The sequence below is a fragment of the Triticum dicoccoides genome, chromosome 2B (assembly GCF_002162155.2).
Source record: "Triticum dicoccoides isolate Atlit2015 ecotype Zavitan chromosome 2B, WEW_v2.0, whole genome shotgun sequence".
Taxonomy (NCBI): Eukaryota; Viridiplantae; Streptophyta; class Magnoliopsida; order Poales; family Poaceae; genus Triticum; species Triticum dicoccoides.
The window spans coordinates 289,097,893-289,119,765 of record NC_041383.1 but is presented as its reverse complement, the minus strand read 5'-3'; the positions used below and the strand labels follow the sequence as shown (position 1 = coordinate 289,119,765).

The window sequence follows — 21,873 nt, the reverse complement described above, 5'->3', positions numbered from 1 at the left end:
CATCATTTTTTTGGTTTTGTTGGAATCATGCCCAATTTACTCTATTTGCTACCACCATAATATTTTTTTGCTGGAACAATCAACATTTTTTGCTACCACCGTTTTATTTGGTTTTGTTGGTACAACGCCAAAATTTTGCATTTTTGCTACCACATGCCTTTAGATTTGCTGGAACGAGCTTCATTTTTTGCTACAACCGGCATCTTTGATTTTTGCTTAAACAACGTTCATTTTTTCACCCGCAAAAAAAAAACGTTCATTTTTCCAATTTTTGATACCAGCGTTTTCAAGTTTGCTGGAAGCAGAGCATTTTTTTGCTACAACCGTTGTTTTGGATGCGAACCACGGCGTCCTCCCCATTGTCGACGGCGGACGCTGGGGGGAGGGAGCGACGGTGTCCCGCTGGAGCCGGGCGACGACCGGCGACGAGGGGAAGGCGCCTAACTGCGCTGCGGGGGGAGGGGTCGCGCGAGGCGCGACCTGCTTCGAGGTTTGCAGCCGGCGGGGTGGTCGGCGGGGCGGGAAACTACTCGCAGAGAGGGATCGCGGTGGTGAAAGACGAAGTCAACGAAGGGCGTGGGCCAGCTGGCAAAACAGACGGTCGATGACGCGCTAATCGTGCGGCTGCCGTGCGACCGGCCCAAATTTAGGCCGGCGCACCGGCGCCTATCAGTGCCCTTTTCACTAGCATGTTAATGTGAAAAAACAATCAAAACAGGGCTAATGGTTACTAATCAAGGATGCAACGACTGAAGTGGCAATTGTGCGAATCAAATCTCTAGACTGGCAAATCTGCGAAGCCCCACCAACAAAGTGGCAAAAGTCCAAATATCTCCCCACCGTCGCACCATCTCCCTCCTCCCTCATGACTAGCCGCAGCGCCAGGAGATTGCCGCCCCTCCTCCCTCATCAACAGGCGCAGCACTAGGAGAGTTGCCGCCGACGAGATCCAGCGCCTCGCAAGGTCCTCCGGTCGGCTGTCGTGCCCGCCGCTCCTTCAACCAAATTTGCGCCCTTGATTCCCTCTTCTCTTGCGTCGCGCGGTGCCTGCTGCTCCACCATGTCGCGGTTACCTCGTGGATGACGGGGCCATGGACCGGTCCTTGAAGGAGAGAAGGAGGATGAGGGAGAGAGAAGGAAGGAGAGAGGAAAGAGGAGAGGGAGGTGCAGCGGCGGATGGGAGATAGTTATCGGCCGGCATCAGTCATTCATCCATTCGCATCTCTCCTCCTCTCCTGCTCTCGACCACTAATGTGCCCCTCCTCCTTCCCTTCTCTTCTCACCATCTCCTCATCTTTGGAGCTAGCTGAGTGATCCACATCGAGGAAGATGGGGAAGAAAGAGCCAACACCGCCGATGCCCACGGGCCACTTCAGTCAGGCGCCTTCCATTCTTCCTCCCTTAGGATTTCCAATCCAAGGTTAGTTTTCCTTTGTATCTATATATGCTTGACAAAATGACAAGGCCTTGCAGCTGAAAATAAAATGGAGCCGGCAACAAGGATGATGGGAGAAACAACGGTGGCTGAACAGTAGATACCGGAAGCTGGCCGAGAAAGAGGGAGGCAGTGCGGGGCGGAAGAGGGCATCCATGTGGTATCCGTTTTTGCTCATCTTTAGCTTACAGGTTACTGAATTTTCTCCTCTTTTGTTGGTTCTCTTTGATCAGTAGAACAAGTCGCACAGCACGTGTTTGCATAAATGCTTCTCACATGTGAAGGCTTCTATGTGCAGGTGAGCGTTTTACTAAAATTGTAGCCAGTCCATACTACATGCTCCCTGAGGTATTAAAGCACAACTATGGCCCTGAAATCGATGTCTGGATTGTAGGAGTTATACTTTACATACTTCTTTGTGGTGTGCAAACATTTTTGGAAGGTACTTACTTTCCTTGATTGGACAGAATATATGTTGTGAAGAAATTATAAATCACCTTACAAATTGTTGTGATGTTGTGCAGATTCTGAACAGGGAGTAGCACAAGCAATTATGTGCTCTGTGGTAGATTTCAAAAGCGACCCAAGGCCCAGGGTATCTGAGCCTGCTAAAGACTTTGTTCGGCAGATGCTGGATCGAAATCCAATCACACGGTTTACTGCAACACAAGTACTCAGTGAGCATTATGATGTTACCTTTCCCATTGTGTAATAGCATACAGAATGTTTTCTCTCTCTCATAATGGTGAATTCAGTCTTACATTCGGGTATGTCTTTTTTATGCCATAGCCATGGCCAATTGATAATTAACTTGCAAGGTTTTAATAATTGCATCAGACAATTTCACTGTTTATTTTGTGGCATTGTTGATTGCATCAGTAGAACATCCATGGTTACATGATTCTAAAAAGAACACTGACATTTCTCAATATAATCGGTGGTGTCTGTCAGTAGGATCTCCCTAAACATGCGTCATCAAATCCAACCACAAGCTACACGACAAGCTAGATTGAATACCATGTACAAGTATGGGGACAGAGTAGTAAACAACAAATAAAGGATACTAGACGGATATACTGGACGGATGCATGGAGTATGAACTCCTCTTTTTCAGGGGCCACCTTACTCGTGTGCCCTCAGGCTGAGGAGACCTTTCTAAGGTACGTACTACTTCCTTGCTGATTTCAACCAAGAAAGAATGTTATTTCGTTCAATATAATTAGTGGTGTCTGACATTAGGATCTCGTGTTTGATCTACATTTCTTTATTCACTGAATTTGTAGACCACTTGCGAGTCAGTACCTAGGAAAATAAACATTTTTCTACCTCAAATTTGCATATCAATCCTTGCCTAAATATTTCCCTGGGCCAAATACACTTCTTATCCCAAAGCGATAAACATGCCTACGTTAGCATCACGACACACATAGCACTAGCAAACAGTTCTATATGAAATCCTGGAAGCATTTCATTTCCTCAGCAATTATTTTCTTCAAATCTTTCAACAACAAGCTGACTGTTCATGTCCTTAATTAATCTAAACCTACATCCCTTGTTAAATCTAAAGACATGTTTGCATAATTTTGTGAGTTTTTTCCCATGCTTTATTGATTGTTTTTCCGCTCTTAATCTTTTGTTGTCTATAAGTCACCATATGCAGAAGATAGATATAGTTGTGAAGATAATGAAAGCTTAATAGTTTTGTATGGTGAAGCAACCATTTTAAGGACAGCTGATAAGGAAAATTCAAACAAGGATTAGTAGTCCAGTGTTTGGTTACTATGCAACTATCTTCAGCTTGAGTAAATGCACATTGTTCAGTTCCAAGCCATGTTTTGTAGGCATCTTCCTTTACATTTGCTTTATAAAAATGGTTTGTTGATCTAGCCGAGGGCTTCACTTCATTCAATTCACTCTATTTCATTTACTAAGATAAAAATTCAAGTAGCTGCTCTTGCTATGGTCAATGGCTTACACACTGTTTTTATAGTGCACAATGAGCGTTGCAAACCATAAGAAAAACACATTTTCTTGTTCTGTTCAGTGTGCCTTTTTACACCATACTCTGCCAATATATAAATGTTTTATGTCCAATTCATAGACATTCTTGACGCCTAAGTGTGCTTGTGAGTCCCCTACAAAATCAATCTCTCTCTCTCTGTCTCTCTCTCTCTCCCTCTCTCTCTCCCTCTCCCTCTCTAATTATCTCGATTTGCCTTTGAGATTGGAGATGCGAGCACTAGCTGTTTGTATAAATGCACAAGGAGTGCTTAGGGGAGGAAGATAGCTTTCAGGTGTGCTTTCTTAGCACTAGCAGTACGAGATGCCAAATGTAAGTTAAGAAGCTTATGATTTGTGCCTTTTGTTCTTCACATAAGTGTACATGGAGGATGTGAAAGCGACGACAGAGGAGCTTGCTGTAGCTTCTTGCCTGCTCCGGGAATCCCTTCCCTCCTGACGAAGCACGATGCCATGTCCTAGAGTATGTTCACGCAGTTCTATGTAGAAGGGCCTTTTGTCCTAGAGTATGTTCATGTATGTATATATACTGACAATTATATGTGACTGATTAATTAACTAAAACTTGAGAGGTGAAAAGGACAAGTGTTTTCAAATGAAGGAATATATTGTACGTGCAGCTAATTACATACAACTATGCATTAGTCCCTAATAGTTGAAAGTTTGGATATTAGGTATATGTTAAAGAGTAGGGATCCTAACTGGGACGTGGTGATTTGGTGCTCGGGCTCAGATGAGCCCGAAATCTGAGCTTTCCGCTGGTGCATTGGGATCGTAGAAAGTCTGACACGCGCGACAGAGTCCAAGCAGGGAAAAATGCGTATACGCGATCTATACAACCTCCTACAGTGTGCTCTTGTGGGCCTTTTTTGTAGCTCGCGGCGTCCATCCGTTAGGAGTGGTCTGTGGGCCGTGGAACAGAACGCTAGAGAAATAGGTCCAGGTCGTTTCGGCAAACCTGAGCTGTCCCAGCTAGCACGGCAGTGGACGGCGGTCGAGGAATAGTGAGACCGACCAGGGGTGGGAGGTACCCCGTGCGTATGGCGTGTGCGGCGGCCGCTCTTTCTGATGACGTCGTGGCGATGGAAGCTTACGGGCTGGAATTCCTCCTAGATCCAGTAGAGTAGACCGGTGAGTTCCCCTAAGCCAGCGCGGTCCTAATTTAATTTAACCTAAACTAGTTTAGTTAACAGGGCTGGCCCCACGCGTCAGTGACCCAGGGCGGTCAAACCCTGGTCAACGGGGTCAAACCTAGTTAACCGGGGCTAACCCCATCGGTGACTCGACGCCGGCGAGGCCAGACGCGACGGCGGGCTGCGGGATTGCGTCTCCGGCGACCAATGGGTGGCGAAGACCATCTGCGAGGAGTTGGTGCTAGCGCGCATCCACTGGTGCCCTCCGTTTCACTGGAGACGGCCTAGATCGACGGTGGCGAGCACTTGGGCGGCAGCCGGAGTTCGGCGGGGAGGGGAGAAGGGGCTACGGTGCACGGCAGGGGCCGGGGTTGGTCGCGTTCGTCTCCTGGGGACGCACTGACCACGATGGCGTACTCGGTGACCCTAGGTATCTTATATCCTTTGGTCTGACCAATGCTCTCACTTGTTCTCATAATTAAGGAATTCCATCTTCATGGAAACCAGGATGAATTGTTGTTGAGCCCATCGACAACATCCTTATCTCCTCCATGATTTTGTTGAACATTAAGCTAGTGTTGGAAACTTTATAAGCAATGTCTTCATGTTCCGTTCATGAAGCCTATGTTCGAATGAAAGAACTGAACTCTTCAAATTCATGTGCATTTGATGCAAGTGGTCGCCGTGAATTCGAGAAAGTCAATGCTGCCTCCTCTGAAACCATCTCAAGTCAGTCATGCATGTGCGAAGTATTCTGTGTTTTGATAGGCTCGCTACCTCCATTTTATATGTGTCCCTAGCACACCAAGCCACTGATTGAATTGTTCAAGGAGAAGAAGTTTCTTCATAAGAGCTAATCATATGACTTATGTAAGGACTTCGTTATCCGCAATGATGGTTTTCCTACCAGAACTCGGTAGTGTTTTATTATAAGACTACTACGTGGTCATGCTTGTCTGGGACAGCGTGTTCACATGTATGTAGCAGAACCAGCTCATGTTTTGGAGCTTACTATCGTAGTATGTTTCCCGAGAATCTTGCAACGTTATCTCGTCGAATTGTGTTGCAAACTTTCATTTTTCTTTCTAGACTTAATGAGTCTGGAATATCCTGACACCAACCAGATATGAATCTCAGGCAGATATGATGGTTGGAATGTTTTCCAATAACTATTGTATCGGTCTCTCTGTAACCGGTAAAGTGGATGTCGTAGCCAACACATCCAGCTGGGAGACCTATTATTGCAGTGTCTTGATTGAGGAAGTTGGCCACCTCCCCATAAGAATTTCATAGGATTTACTCCAGTAGTTACTCCTTATGGATTCTTATGCTCCCGAAGTCCGACATTTTACTTGATGTTCTAGATACCAAACCATATCTATGAATGGGTTACGCTAGCACATCAGGATAACATTAGAAGCAGAACGCTAAATGTCTCTCGGTCGATCATCCAGATTTCGTTCCCTTGGCCTTGCTAAGGTGAAACCCGAGAAAGTGTTGACTTCCTTTGCATTTGCATTGCCCATCACTATTCATCATGGTAGTAAGATGTGTTGCCAGGATCCTCGGCATGACTGTTGGCAAGACCTTGATGAATATGGAAATGCTCAAGTTCTTGAGAGCACGCTCAGTCAGTGGGCTATATCCTCGGTAACAATCGGAATGTGCCTTCCATTGCCGAGTTGTCTCAAAACCCTAGCTCTCTTTTCAAACTAGGTATGCCATTTCTTGGAACTTCTTTAAACAATCATTTGTGAATTGCCTTAGCCTGGTATGAAGAGTTTCAATGATCCTTTCTGATAGAGTTCTTTCTGACGTCATCGTGTTGGATGAAGACCTCGAAAGCAAAGACGTCAAGATCAATATGAAGCAATGAATCAACATCTTTGAGAAGGACAGTTGGATCGTGAAGGTTGTGTTAGCTTTGTGTCCCCTCTGTCTTCTTACCTCATGTCTTGAATCTCGGGACGAGATTCTTGTTTAGTGGGGGTGAGTTGTCACATCCCTGGTTCTGGAAATGCCCAGTTCTAGCCTCTGGTGTTGCATCATGTTTACTTTTCACAGAAAGTTGAAATGGGGATGAGAGAAACCCCCAGCACCATCTAACTGAACTAGGGTTACTAAAATACTTTTTCAATGAACCTGAAATGCCCTTCTAAAATGTTCATCATCTTTACCTTGGTCTAGAACCTCTGACAAAAATGGTGCACAATTTTCTAGGACATCATCAGGTCACTTGATTAAATCATATGCTATTTGCATTTGAGAATTTAAATGCTATAAAATAGTTTAAATGCTCAAATAATTATAAACTAAAATGTTTACTGTTGGATATATTCTAAACAGTAGCCATGAGTAGTTTCATGTCTTTTGGAAGTGTCTAGGTATTTTTAGAAAAGCCACAAAGATTACAGAAAAATAAAAAACTGAAACAAAAAGAAAAGAGAGAGAGAAAGGAAATCTACCTGGGCCTACCTCCTGCGCAGCCCACCTGATAGTCCAGCCACCTGGCCTGGCACTGTTGGGCCAGGCCACCAGCGTCGTCGTCCTCCTGGCGCCAGTCGGCCAGGCGTGTGGCCGGCGTGCGTGCACGGCCGTGCTGCCACGCCACCTGCCTGCCTGCCTCCCCAGGTCACGTCGACACCGCTTCGACCGCCCTCGCTGCCGTTTGGATCGGGTCGACGTCCTCACTCCCCCTGCTCCTCTCCTTCGCATCTCCCCGCCATGGCTGACGCAGCCGCAGCCGCGCCGCCGTAAAGCCACAGGGGTAGCCACCGTGCTCCCCTCGTCTCCCCGTGCTGTCCACGGGCTCCGCCTCCATCTCCCATGCCTCTCTGTCAACTCGCACGATGTCGGTCGCCCTGCATCACCCTCTGCACCGCCATCCTCGCCGCCTCTATGCCGAGATCGCCGGCGACCTCCCGTCGTCATCAGCCCCTGCCCGAGCTCGCCAAGACCACCGCCAACTCTGTCGTGAGCTCCTCCTTCTCTTCCCCCTAACCTCATAGCTCGAGCGCCCCCTAGCGCCGATGACCACCCCGGCCAGAAACTTGGCTCCGCCTGCCATGTCGCCACCGCAGCCACACCTACGGGAACCCGCAACCGAGCATGCCACTGTGGTCAGTACGTCCCCAGGAGACGAACACGACCAACCCCGGCCCCTGCTGTGCACCGTAGCCCCTTCTCCCCTCCCCGCCGAACTCCAGCCGCCGCCCAAGTGGTCGCGCCGTCGATCTAGGTCGTCTCTGGTGAAACGGAGGGCACCAGTGGATGCGCGCTAGCACCAACTCCTCGCAGATGGTCTTCGTCGCCCATTTGGTCGACGGAGACGCAATCTCGCAGCCCGCCGCCACGTCTGGCCTCCCTGGCGTCGAGTCGCTGGTGGGTTTAACCCCGGTTGACTAGGTTTGACCCTGTTTGACCAGGGTTTGACCGCCCTGGGTCACTGACGCGTGGGGCCAGCCCTGTTAACTAAACCAGTTTAGGTTAAATTAAATTAGGATTAGCCACAGTCACTGACACATGGGACCCATAGGTGAGGGTTCACCTGGACTACGCCTGTTGACCTGATGACGTCATAACGACATCATGTTGATGCAATAAAAGACTTTCTGGATTATTTCTATTTTGAAAATTCCAGAAAATAGCTAAACTTCTAAAATTCATAGAAATTCAACCATAACTCCAAATGAAATAAATTATATATGAAAAATGATCAGAAAAATCCAATCTATCCATCTGTGCCATTTTCATGCATGATAGAACAACTTATGACTACTGTGTAGGACAAATCATATGAATGACATTTAAATCTTCACATATGGAGCTTGAATTTGAACCTAGGGTTCAAACCAACCCCATTTAACCTGTTGCTAGTTGCATTAGCTCAAAACATAGCATATTGACATGTCATGATCATGCCTCATAATGTTGCATTGCATTGATTGTGTTCTTTCTCTATTGCCAGTGTTTGTTCCCCCTCGGTAGACGTATGTTCCGATGATGATATCGATGACACCGATGAAGAGCTATACTATCTTCAGAAGTGCTAGGCAAGCAAAACCCCCTTGTTCATTCCGATACAATCCCACTCTCTCGCTTCTGCTCTCTTTTACTACATTAGGACAACAATGACATATCTGTTACTTGCTGCGGTAGTTGAACCCCTTTTCCTCTGCATGACATGTCATTGCCATAGTAAACAGATGAAACCCACTAGCATGAGTAGGAGTTGTTTGAGCCTCGATGTGCCTACTCATTCATGTTTGTTTGTCATGCCTGCTACTGCTTAGAGTTGAGTCAGGGCTAATTCATCAGGGATGAATTGGAGGTGTGTGAATATGTCCTACTGTGTGTGAGCTAAGTGTGTGAACACGATTTGGTAAAGGTAGCGGTGAGAGGCCATGTAGGAGTACACGGTGGGTTGTCTCATTGAAACCATCCTCAGGAACTGAGTTATGTGTTTGTGATCCATGAACAGTTACTACCACACATTGGGCTCCGGACACTCCAAGCTCTCTCGACTTATTAATCAACTCGATCTCTGTTCAGGAGTTGCAACTAGTTTCTGGTGTTTGTAGGTTGTGTTAGTAGTTTACCAAGTGGCACCCGGTATAGGTGGTCTTGGGTCAGACTAGGCACCGTGGCCGGGTATGCCAAGCGCCACCCGTTTGGTGGGCTTGGAACCCTGTACACATCGTTTGGGGCCGTGAGCGACACCCCGGCCGGATCTCCTTGCGGATGGAACCTGAATAGGCGATAAACCTGGACTAGAGACTTGTGTGGTTAGTCAGGTCGTGGCTGACACCCTCGCCAGGCTTCCGCTTGAAGGTTTTCGAGATACATGACGTGTACATGGCGGTAAGTGGAGAGAGAGTGTGTGAAGAAGTACACCCCTGCAGGGTTAATATGATTTATTCGAATAGCCGCGTCCGCGGTAAAGGACCTCTGGGTTGCCTATATAGTTCATAGACAAGTGAAAGTGGATACTCTAAAATGCGCAATATAAGCATGAGTGCTATGGATGGCGTTCTCGTAGGAAGACGGGAGCGGATCCATAGCGGTGTATTGATATGGTGAATACGTGGACTCGTGTGCGCCACCTCAAAAGAGTTACTTGTAGTCGTAGTTCAGGATAGCCACCGAGTCAAAGCTTGCTTGCTACAGTTAGACCCCACCATCCCTTTGTTGATAATGATGCATATGTAGTTAGTTCTGATGGAAGTCTTGCTCGGTACATTTGTACTCACGTTTGCTTAATTTATGTTTTTGTAAAGAGACTTCAGTCTCGCTAGTAGTTCCGCTTAGGCTTTCACGTTTAGCTTGCTATCTCAGCTATGATCTTGTGCCCTCGGCAGGATCTGGTAGATAGTCAGGCTTCTCAGCCTTTTTCATTTGTAGATGTTTGTACTCAGACATGTTAAACTTCCGCATGTGCTTGTTCTTTGTATGACGTCATCAGGTCAACAGGCGCGGTCTAGGTGAACCCTGACCCGTGGGTCCCATGTGTCAGTGACTATGGCTAATCCTAATTTAATTTAACCTAAACTAATTTAGTTAACAGGGCTGGCCCCACGCGTCAGTGACCCAGGGCGGTCAAACCCTAGTCAACGGGGTCAAACCTAGTCAACCGGGGCTAACCCCACCGGTGACTCGACGACGGCGAGGCCAGACGCGACGGCGGGCTGCGGGATTGCGTCTCCGGCGACCAATGGGTGGCGAAGACCATCTGCGAGGAGCTGGTGCTAGCGCGCATCCACTGGTGCCCTCCGTTTCAGCGGAGACGGCCTAGATCGACGGCGGCGAGCACTTGGGCGGCAGCCGGAGTTTGGTGGGGAGGCGAGAAGGGGCTACGGTGCACGGCAGGGGCCGGGGTTGGTCGCGTTCGTCTCCTGGGGACGCACTGACCACGGTGGCGTGCTCGATGACCCTAGGTGTCTTATAGAACCATCTAGTAATCTAGCCATGTTTAGTGTTCCAGTGTGATGATTTAGTGTCTCATGTTTGTCTTTTCCGAAAGCATCCTGTGATGCCATTTAGTTAGTAGGCATTCTTATACCTGGTTTTTGAACCCGAGAATCACTCTACCTACTTCGTGTAGATAGTGTTTGCTCATTCCTTCAGGTTATTAGTAAACTTTGCAATAGTCCTTGAGGTCTGTGGTATATCCTTCTTTGAAATACCATGAACTGCTTACGGCGGAAGTTCCTCACTGATCCCAAAGATCACAACTATTGTGCTCTTGACGAGTTCTCGATTTAATTTGTGACCCTGCCAGTTCTACCTTTCTACATGGGATCCGGAAGAAACATGTTGAACCGTTTGACATGCTAATCCATGCATCCACAACTCAGAAAATCATATTGTTCTTTTGGGTTGTCCCTCTTTAGCTGTTTTCTGGGCCTCGTCTATCAATTGATAGTCAAGGGTATGCATGCATTCATTCATCGATGCCGTTTATCCTTGTGGTCCGTCAAGCCATTCTATTTAGGAACGACCAGAAGAAACAAACTCCAGTACCTTATCCATTTCTAGGATTTGGACAAAACAATTGTATTCCGTAGATCAAAATGCCAATCCAACTTTTGTTCTATTCTACCTTGGAGTATTACCAGCTTTATATGAAAAATATCATGGGAATTGCACACCATCCTATGAACCCTTGACGTCGGCACTCTGCCGGAGGGGGAATCGACCATGGAGGGCCTCTACATCAACATCCTTGCCCCTCCGATGAGTTGTGAGTAGTTTACCATAGACCTATGGGTCCATAGTTATTATCTAGATGGCTTCTTCTCTCTTTTTGGATCTCAATACAATATTCTTCCCCTCTCTTGTGGAGATCTATTCGATGTAAACTCTTTATGCAGTGTGTTTGTCGAGATCCAATGAATTGTGGGTTTATGATCAAGTTTATCTATGAATAATATTTGAATCTTCTCTGAATTCTTTTATGTATGGTTGAGTTATCTTTGCAAGTATCTTTGAATTATCAGTTTGGTTTGGCCTACTAGATTGATTTTTCTTGCCATGGGATAAGTGCTTATCTTTGGGTTCAATCTTGTGGTGTCCTTACCCAGTGACAGAAAGGGTTGCAAGGCACGTATTGTATTGTTGCCATCGAGGATAACAAGATGGGGTTTATATCATATTGCTTGAGTTTATCCCTCTACATCATGTCATCTTGCTTAATGTGTTGCTCTGTTCTTATGAATTTAATACTCTAGATGCAGGTATGAGTCGGTCGATGTGTGGAGTAATAGTAGTAGATGCAGGCAGGAGTCGGTCTACTTGTTATGGACGTGATGCCTATATACATGATCATGCCTAGATAATCGCATAACTATGCACTTTTCTATCAATTGCTCGAAAGTAATTTGTTCACCCACCGTAATTCTTATGCTATCTTGAAAGAAGCCTCTAGTGAAACCTATGGCCCCCAGGTCTATCTCTTATCATATTTGCTTTCAATCTACTTTTATTTGCATCTTTACTTTTTGCATCTATATTATAAAATACCAAAAATATATTTATCTTATCATACTGTCTTTATTAGATCTCACTTTCGCAAGTGGCCGTGAAGGGATTGACAACCCCTTTATTGTGTTGGTTGCGAGTTCTCAGTTTGTTTGTGTAGGTGCGTGGGACTTTTGAAAAGCCTCCTACTGGATTGGTACCTTGGTTCTCAAAACTGAGGGAAATATTTACGCTACACTTGCTGCATCACCCTCTCCTCTTCGAGGAAAACCAACGCAAGATCAAGACGTAGCAAGAAGGATTTCTGGCGCCGTTGCCGGGGAGGTCTTCGCTCAGGTCAAGACATACCAAGTACCCATCACAAACCCATCTCCCTCGCATTTACATTATTTGTCATTTGCCTCTCGTTTTCCTCTTCTCCACTTCACCCTTGCCATTTTATTCGCCCTCTCTTTTCCAATCTCCTCCTCTCTTTTTCGCTCGCTTTCTTTCGCCTTGCTTTTGTTTGCCGCTATGTCTGAAATTGGGGAGATTATCGTCGATATGGACAATAATGATAACACGGAAAATCCCGAGGCTCCGGCGCGATGAACCCCCTATCTTGCATACTAAAAAGTTTCGAATCGGTAGTGGTAACATCATTGGCAAAGGTGTTATTCAAGATTTCTTTACTTGTGCTGGTGCTTTACCTTCCATGGGTTGTTCTATTCTTCATAGAACCAGTAGTCTTGCGGATGCTATCTCTATGCTTGTAGTTGAACTTGAAAGACAATTTATGCATATGCATCCTTGCATAGAAAGAATTTTCCTAGAATTCTCTAATATTGAGCATTCTTCTGTTAAGCGCGCTGTTACTATCTTTTTGGATCATGAGTTTAGATTTATCATAAGAGAGGCCAAGAAATCTTTGCGCACTATAGGATGGACGCCGATCGTCCTCCCATAGAGGCGATCCTCTATGATCAAGAGGAATTTAGACGTTTTCAATCTTCGGACTATGTCGCTTTTAATGAAAACCTTAGAAAAAAGGGTTCCTACCAATGTCTTAGTTGATTGCATTAACGAACTTAATAATGATTTTGCCCTTCGAAACAATGAGCTAGGATACTCTCTTGAGTATAGGCTCACAATATTTTGCCAAAAGAATGCTTTTAGTGATGAAATAGTTGTGCACTATGAAGGGCGAAAGGAGGAACCCGTTCCTCCTATGATTGATCTTGGGGATCTTTGTCCCATTAAATTTAGCCCTTTTGATTACTTTTTCTTGCCTCAAAGAAAACTTGCTGCCGAACATAGAGAATATGAGATGAGCTTTCAAGATCTATCTTGTTATTATGGCATTACTTAGATCTATCTTTGCTTTTTATGCCTAGCTAGGGGCGTTAAACGATAGCGCTAGTTGGGAGGCAACCCAATTTTTCTTTATGTTTTTTTGTTTTCGCTCCTGTTTAGTCATAAATCTTGCATCTACCTTCTGTTTAGATGTGTTTTTATCTTTTAATTAGTGTTTGTGCCAAGTAGAACCTATAGGGTAACCGACGATGATAGTTGATTTGATTTTGCTAAAAACAGAAACTTTGCGCGTACGAATATAATTTTGTTAAATCACAAGAACGTGATTTGCATTGATTCTTTTTGCTTCTGTTATATAAACAAATTGTCCAGGACTTCCTATTTTGGTAGGATTTTTAGAGTTCCAGAAGTTTGTGTTAGTTACAGATTGCTACAGACTGTTCTTTTTTTGACAGATTCCGTTTTCCGTGTGTTGTTTGCTTATTTCAATGCATCTATGGCTAGTAAATTAGTTTATAAACCATAAGGAAGTTGGAATACAGTAGGTTTAACACCAAATTAAATAAAGAATGAGTTCATTGCAGTACCTTATGTGGTGGTTTTGTTTTCTTTCACTAACGGAGCTTATAAGATTTTTTGTTGAGTTTTGTGTTGTGAAGTTTTCAAGTTTTGGGTAAAGCTTTTATGGACTATGGAATAAAGGGTGGCAAGAGCCTAAGCTTGGGGATGCCCAAGGCACCCCAAGATATTCAAGAATAGACAAAAGCCTAAGCTTGGGGATGCCCCGGGAAGGCATCCCCTCTTTCGTCTTCGTCCATTGGTAACTTTACTTGGAGCTATATTTTTATTCGCTACATGATATGTGTTTTGCTTGGAGCGTCGTGTATTATATTAGTCTTTGCTTTTTAGTTTACCACAATCATCCTTTATGTACACACCTTTTGGGAGAAGCCTATTTTATTATAATTTGCTAGAATACTCTATGTGCTTCACTTATATCATTTGAGCTTGATAGTTTTTGCTCTAGTGCTTCACTTATATCTTTTAGAGCACGGTGGTGTCTTAATTTTGAAGAAATTGATAGTCTCTCATGCTTCACTTATATTATTTTGAGAGTCTTTTAGAACAACATGGTATTTGCTATGGTCATAAAGTTGGTCCTAGAATGATGAGCATCCAAGTTGGGTATAATAAAAACTATCATAGAAAGTGAATTGGATGATATGATCAATTTGATACTTGATAATTGTTTTGAGATATGGAGGTAGTGATATTAAAGTCATGCTAGCTGGGTGATTATGAATCAAAGAATGCTTGTGTTGAAGTTAGCAAGTCACGTAGCATGCACGTATGGTTAAAGTTATGTAACAAATTTGAAACATGAAGTATACCTGGCTTGTGCATCCTTATGAGTGGCGGTCGGGGATGAGCGATGGTCTTTTCCTACCAATCTATCCCCCTAGGAGCATGCGCGTAGTACTTGATTTTTGATGACTTATAAATTTTTGCAATAAGTATATGAGTTCTTTTGACTAATGTGAGTCCATGGATTATACGCACTTTTACCTTTCCATCATTGCTAACCTCTTCGGTACCGTGCATTACCCTTTCTCACCTCGAGAGTTGGCGCACACTTCGCCGGTGCATCCAAACCCCGTGATATGATATGCTCTATCACACATATGCCCCATTATATCTTCCTCAAAACAGCCACCATACCTACCTATTATGGCATTTCCATAGCCATTTCGAGATATATTGCCATGCAACTTTCCACCGTTCTGTTCATCATCATGACATACTTTACTTTTGTCATATTGCCATTGCATGATCATGTAGTTGACATCGTATTTGTGGCAAAGCCACCATGCATTATTTTTCATACATGTCACTCTTGATTCATTGCACCATCCCGGTACACCGCCGGAGGCATTCATATAGAGTCATATCTTGTTCTAATTTTGAGTTGTAATTTATATGTTGTAATCAATAGAAGTGTGATGATCATCATTATTAGAACATTGCCCAAAGAAAAAAAAAGAAAAAAAAGAAAGGCCAAAAGAAAAAAAGAAAGGCCCAAAAAGACAAAAAAAGAAAAAAAAGATAAATAAATAAAAAGGGCAATGTTACTATCTCTTTTTTCACACTTGTGCTTCAAAGTAGCACCTTGTTCTCCATGTAGTGAGTCTCATATATTGTGCTTCAAAGTAGCACCATATTTTTCATATAGTGAGTCTCATAAGTTGTCTTTTTCATACTAGTGGAAATTTTTCATTATAGAACTTGGCTTGTATATTCCTACGATGGGCTTCCTCAAATGTCTTAGGTCTTCATGAGAAAGCAAGTTGGATGCACACCCACTAGTTTTCTTTTGTTGAAATTCATTTGTAGCTCTAGTGCATCCGTTGCATGGCAATCCCTACTCCTCATGTTGACATCAATTGATGGGCATCTCCATAGCCCGTTGATTATCCTCGTCAATGTGAGACTTTCTCTTTTTTTGTCTTCTCCACACAATCCCCATCATCATATTCTATTCCACCCATAGTGCTATAACCATGGCTCACGCTCATGTATTGCGTTAAGGTTGAAAAAGTTTAAGATTATTTAAGTATGAAACGATTGCTTGGCTTGTCATCGGGGGTATAGAAGTTGGGAACATCTTTGTGTGACGAAAATGAAGCATAGCCTAACTATATGATTTTGTAGGGATGAACTTTCTTTTGCCATGTTATTTTGAGAAGACGTGATTACTTTGATTAGTATGCTTGAAGTATTACTATTTCTTTTATCAATATGAACTTTTATTATGTATTCATTTGGATTTGAACATTCATGCCACAATAAAGAAAATTACATTATGAATTATGCTAGGTAGGATTCCACATCAAAAATTCTCTTTTTATCATTTACCTACTCGAGGACGAGCAGGAATTAAGCTTGGGGATGCTTGATACGTCTCCAACGTATTTATAATTTTTGATTGTTCCATGCTATTATATTACCCCTTTTGGATGTTTATGGGCTTTATTTTACACATTTATATTATTTTTGGGACTAACCTACTAACCGGAGGCCCAACCCATATTGCTGTTTTTTTGCCTATTTCAGTATTTCGAAGAAAAGGAATATCAAACGGAGTCCAAACGGAATGAAACCTTCGGGAGTGTGATTTTTGGAACGAACGTGATCAGGAGAGCTGGGAGTGCAAGTCAAGAAGCACCCGAGGCCCCCATGATATAGGAGGCCGCCCCCCTGTAAGGCGCGCCCCCTGTCTCGTGGGCCCCTCGGGCGGCCACCGACGTACTACTTCCTCCTATATATACCTAGGTACCCCGAAAACATCCAGGAGCACCACGAAACACAATTTCCACTGTCGTAACCTTCTGTATCCGCGAGATCTCATCTTGGAGCCTTTGCCGACACTCTGCTGAAGGGGAATCGACCACGGAGGGCCTCTACATCAACATCCTTGCCCCTCCGATGAGTTGTGAGTAGTTTACCACAGACCTACAGGTCCATAGTTATTAGCTAGATGACTTCTTCTCTCTTTTTGGATCTCAATACAATGTTCCCCCCTCTTTTGTGGAGATCTATTCGATGTAAACTCTTTTTGCGGTGTGTTTGTCGAAACCCGATGAATTGTGGGTTTATGATCAAGTTTATCTATGAATAATATTTGAATCTTCTCTGAATTCTTTTATGTATGATTGAGTTATCTTTGCAAGTCTCTTCGAATTATCAGTTTGGTTTGGCCTACTAGATTGATCTTTCTTGCCACGGGAGAAGTGCTTATCTTTGGGTTCAATCTTGCGGTGCCCTTACCCAGTGACAGAAAGGGTTGCAAGGCATGTATTATATTGTTGCCATCGAGGATAACAAGATGAGGTTTATATCATATTGCTTGAGTTTATCCCTCTACATCATATCATCTTGCTTAATGCGTTACTCTGTTCTTATGAACTTAATACTCTAGATGCAGGCAGGAGTCGGTCGATGTGTGGAGTAATAGTAGTAGATGCAGGCAAGAGTCGGTCTACTTGTTATGGACGTGATGCCTATATACATGATCATGCCTAGATAATCTCATAACTATGCACTTTTCTATCAATTGCTCGACAGTAATTTGTTCACCCACCGTAATTCTTATGCTATCTTGAGAGAAGCCTCTGGTGAAATCTATGCCCCCCGGGTCTATCTCTTATCATATTTGCTTTCAATCTACTTTTATTTGCATCTTTACTTTTTGCATCTATATTATGAAATACCAAAAATATATTTATCTTATCATACTATCTTTATTAGATCTCACTTTCGCAAGTGGACATGAAGGGATTGACAACCCCTTTATTGCATTGGTTGCGAGTTCCTAGTTTATTTGTGTAGGTGCGTGGGACTTTTGCGGAGCGTCCTACTGGATTGATACCTTGGTTCTCAAAACTGAGGGATATACTTACGCTACACTTGCTGCATCACCCTCTCCTCTTCGAGGAAAACCAACGCAAGCTCAAGACGTAGTATGGATCCATAGTGGTGTAGTGATATGATGTGTTACATGCTAGATCAATGTGACTTAGGATCGGAGTCCTGACACGGGTGGAGTAGTTGGCGTCGGGAGAGGGATCGGGAGAGGAGAGCTGTGTGGAATCCAGACAAATGATAGGGTCTAGGGAGGGATTTCGATCTAGGTGCGGTACCTGTCCGCTGGATTTGAGAAATGAATTCCAAGGTCCAATGCCATGACAGCCAAACAAGTGGGGGTCGGAATACGCAAATGAAATCCGTGAATTTCGGCCCAAATGACAGGAGCCAAACTATGTGGAGATCATGTCTGTTTAGAAGGTTGTTACTGATCCACATTTATTGGGATCCTGGCCCTCACTAATATTCTCACTGGAACATAGCTCCCATGTGGCCAGCACGTACTCTCCTATGTAGCTTAGGCGGCGGCAATTTTGATGGCTGGGGCAGTGATGGGCATCTGACAACGACGACGAGATAAGCAGCCGACGGCGACACTAACAACGACAAATCTTCTTCGTCTTATAATCCATGTCCAGGTACGCATAAGTAATTGATACTACCGTTTGAGTTTTTTTTTTGCATTTTATAATGCACAGAGCAATGCAGATGCTTGTAGTAGGGATGAAGATGGACAATTCCTCATGCCGCGAGTGGACGGTATGACGAAGATGAGATTTGACATTCAGTGTCCCAGGCTCCCAGGTACCTTTGGCAATGCATGGCTAGCGGCTGGCCGGCGGCTCACGACATCCATACGCAACGTGCGCTTATGGCTGGCCTACATGGAATTTCTTCAAGTGAATTCATGGCAACCGGATAACGAGCTGGTGCACTAGTAAATTGGCTACCCCAATCACAAGGTGCACCGGTGCGCTTGGGCCATGTTGGGTTTTTCGATATAGGCTACACATATGCAGGGGACAAACAAGCAAAATGCGTATGCGCTCCATTAATTTCTTTTGTAAATGCCCTCATTTCTATGAATATGAAACTTTAGCTGGGTTTTTCAAAAAAAACTTTAGCTAGGAAGCATTATTGGGTTGGAAGTATATCTGATGGATAGAGAGATACAGTTTTTTTAGAGAAGTATATACTCCATGAAAAAACTAGTATATATCATCTCCGTCAAAATGTGTATGTACTTGCTCATGAAAAAGTACTATATATACTAGCAGCTATATTTTTTGAGGGGACACTCTATAGCATATACTCGATATATATGAGGAAAAAAATGGTATATACTACTCGAGAATGTAGCATTGCAATTTCAAGAAATTTCCTACGCTCACGCAAGATCTATCTAGAAGATGCATAGCAACGAGAGGGGAAGAGTGTGTGTAGGTACCCTCGTAGACTGAAAGCGGAAGCATTTGCTTAACGTGGTTGATGTAGTCGAACTTCTTCTCGTTCCGACCGATCAAGTACCGAACGTATGGTACCTCCGAGTTCTGTACACGTTCAACGCGCTGACGTCCCTCGAGCTCTTGATCCAGCTGACGGTCGAGGAAGTAGATGAGTTCTGTCAGCACGAAGGCATGGTGATGGTGATGGTGAAGTGATCCGCGTAGGGTTCCGCCTAAGCACTGCGAGAATATGACCGGAGGCGTAAACTATGGAGGGGGCGCCGCACCCGGCTTGGAACAATTGATGTGTGTTCTAGGCGCCCCCTCCCCATGTATATAAAGGAGGGAGGGGAGGGAGCCAACCCTAGGCGCGCCCAAGTAGGAGGAATCCTACTTGGGCTCCTAGTTGGATTCGCCCCCCTTTCCTTTTACCGGAGGGGGAAAGAGGGGAAGAGAGAGGGGGGAGAAGGAAAGAGGGGGGAGCTGCCCCCCCCCCTAATACAATTAGGCCTCCTTCCATGGGGGGGCATCCCTTGTGGGCTGGTGTGCCTCCCTACGATGGCCCATATGGCCCATATCATCCCCCGGGGGGTTCCGGTAACCCCACGGTACTCCCATATGTATCTGATAGATTCTGGAACACTTCCGGTGTTCGAATACTATCATCCAATATATCAATCTTTGCCTCTCGACCATTTCACGACTCCTCGTCATGTCCATGATGTCATCCGGGACTCCAAACAACATTCAGTCACCAAATCACATAACTCATATAATACAAATCATCATGGAACGTCAAGCGTGCGGACCCTATGGGTTCGAGAACTATGTAGACATGACTGAGACACCTCTCCGGTCAATAACCAATAGCGGAACCTGGATGCTCATATTGGATCCCACATATTCTACGAAGATCTTTATCGGTCGAACCATTATGACAATATACATTATTCCCTTTGTCATCGGTATGTTACTTGCCCGAGATTCGATCGTCGGTATCTTCATACCTATTTCAATCTCGTTACCGGCAAGTCACTTTACTCGTTCCATAATGCATCATCCCGCAACAAACTCATTAGTCACATTGCTTGCAACGCTTCTTATGATGAGAATTACCGGGAGGGCCCAGAGATACCTCTCCGATACTTGGAGGGACAAATCCTAATCTCGATCTATGCCAACCCAACAAACAACTCTAGAGATACTTGTAGATCATCTTTATAATCACCCAATTACGTTGTGATGTTTGATAGCACACAAGGCATTCCTTCGGTATTCGGGAGTTGCGTAATCTCATAGTCGGAGGAATATGTATTTGACATGAAGAAAGCAGTAGCAATAAAATTGAACGATCATTATGCTAAGATAACGGATGGGTCTTGTCCATCACGTCATTCTCCTAATGATGTTGTCTCGTTCATAAAATGACAACACATATCTATGGCTAGGATACTTAACCATCTTTGATCAATGAGCTAGTCAAGTAGAGGCATACTAGGGACATGGTGTTTTGTCTATGTATTCACACATGTATCAAGTTTCCGGTTAATACAATTCTAGCATGAATAATAAACATTTATCATGAATAAGGAAATATAAAATAACAACTTTATTATTGCCTCTAGGGCATATTTCCTTCAGTCTCCCGCTTGCACTAGAGTCAATAATCTAGATTACATTGTAATGATTCTAACACCCATGGAGTCTTGGTGCTGATCATGTTTTGCTCGTGGAAGAGGCTTAGTCAACAGGTCTGCAATATTCAGATCCGTATGTATTTTGCAAATCGCTATGTCTCCCTCCTTGACCAGATCTTGGATGGAGTTGAAGAGTCTCTTGATGTGTTTGGTCTTTTTGTGAAATCTGGATTCCTTCACCAAGGCAATTGCTCCAGTATTGTCACAAAAAAAATTCATTGGACCCGATGCACTAGTTATTACACCTAGATCGGATATGAATTCCTTCGTCTAGACTCCTTCATTTGTGTCTTCTGAAGCAGCTATGTACTCCGCTTCACACGTAGATCCCGCCACGACGCTTTGCTTGGAACTGCACCAACTGACAGCTCCACCATTCAATATAAATATGTATCTGGTTTGTGACTTAGAGTCATCCAGATCAGTGTCAAAGCTAGCATCGAAGTAACCATTTACGACGAGTTCTTTGTCACCTCCATAAACGAGAAACATGTCCTTTTTAGGTACTTCAGGATGTTCTTGACCGCTGTCCAGTGATCCACTCGTGGATTACTTTGGTACCTCCCTGCTAAACTTATAACAAGGCACACATCAGGTCTAGTACACAACATAGCATACATGATAGAACCTATGGCTGAGGCATAGGGAATGACTTTCATTTTCTCTCTATCTTCTGCAGTGGTCGGGCATTGAGTCTGACTCAAACTTCACACCTTGTAACACACGCAAGAACCCTTTCTTTGACTGATCCATTTTGAACTTCTTCAAAACTTTATCAAGGTATGTGCTCTGTGAAAGTCCTATCAAGCGTCTTGATCTATCTCTATAGATCTTGATGCAAAATATATAAGCAGCTTCACCAAGGTCTTTCACTGAAAAACTTTTATTCAAGTATCCTTTTATGCTATCCAGAAATTCTATATCATTTCCAATCAACAATATGTCATCCACAT

General features: G+C 44.1%; 1 long non-coding RNA gene across 2 annotated transcripts; it reads left to right on the top strand.

Moving 5' to 3' along the window:
* The first annotated feature begins 836 nt into the window (after positions 1–836).
* On the top strand, positions 837–4,067 carry LOC119363549. 2 transcript variants are annotated; one of them, XR_005174043.1, is made up of 4 exons: positions 837–1,626; positions 1,734–1,877; positions 1,960–2,112; positions 2,387–4,067. It is a non-coding gene; the product is annotated as an uncharacterized LOC119363549 (long non-coding RNA). The 2 variants fall into 2 exon arrangements; XR_005174042.1 differs by lacking the exon at positions 2,387–4,067 and having other exon boundaries at positions 1,960–2,260.
* Positions 4,068–21,873: the final 17,806 nt, after the last annotated feature.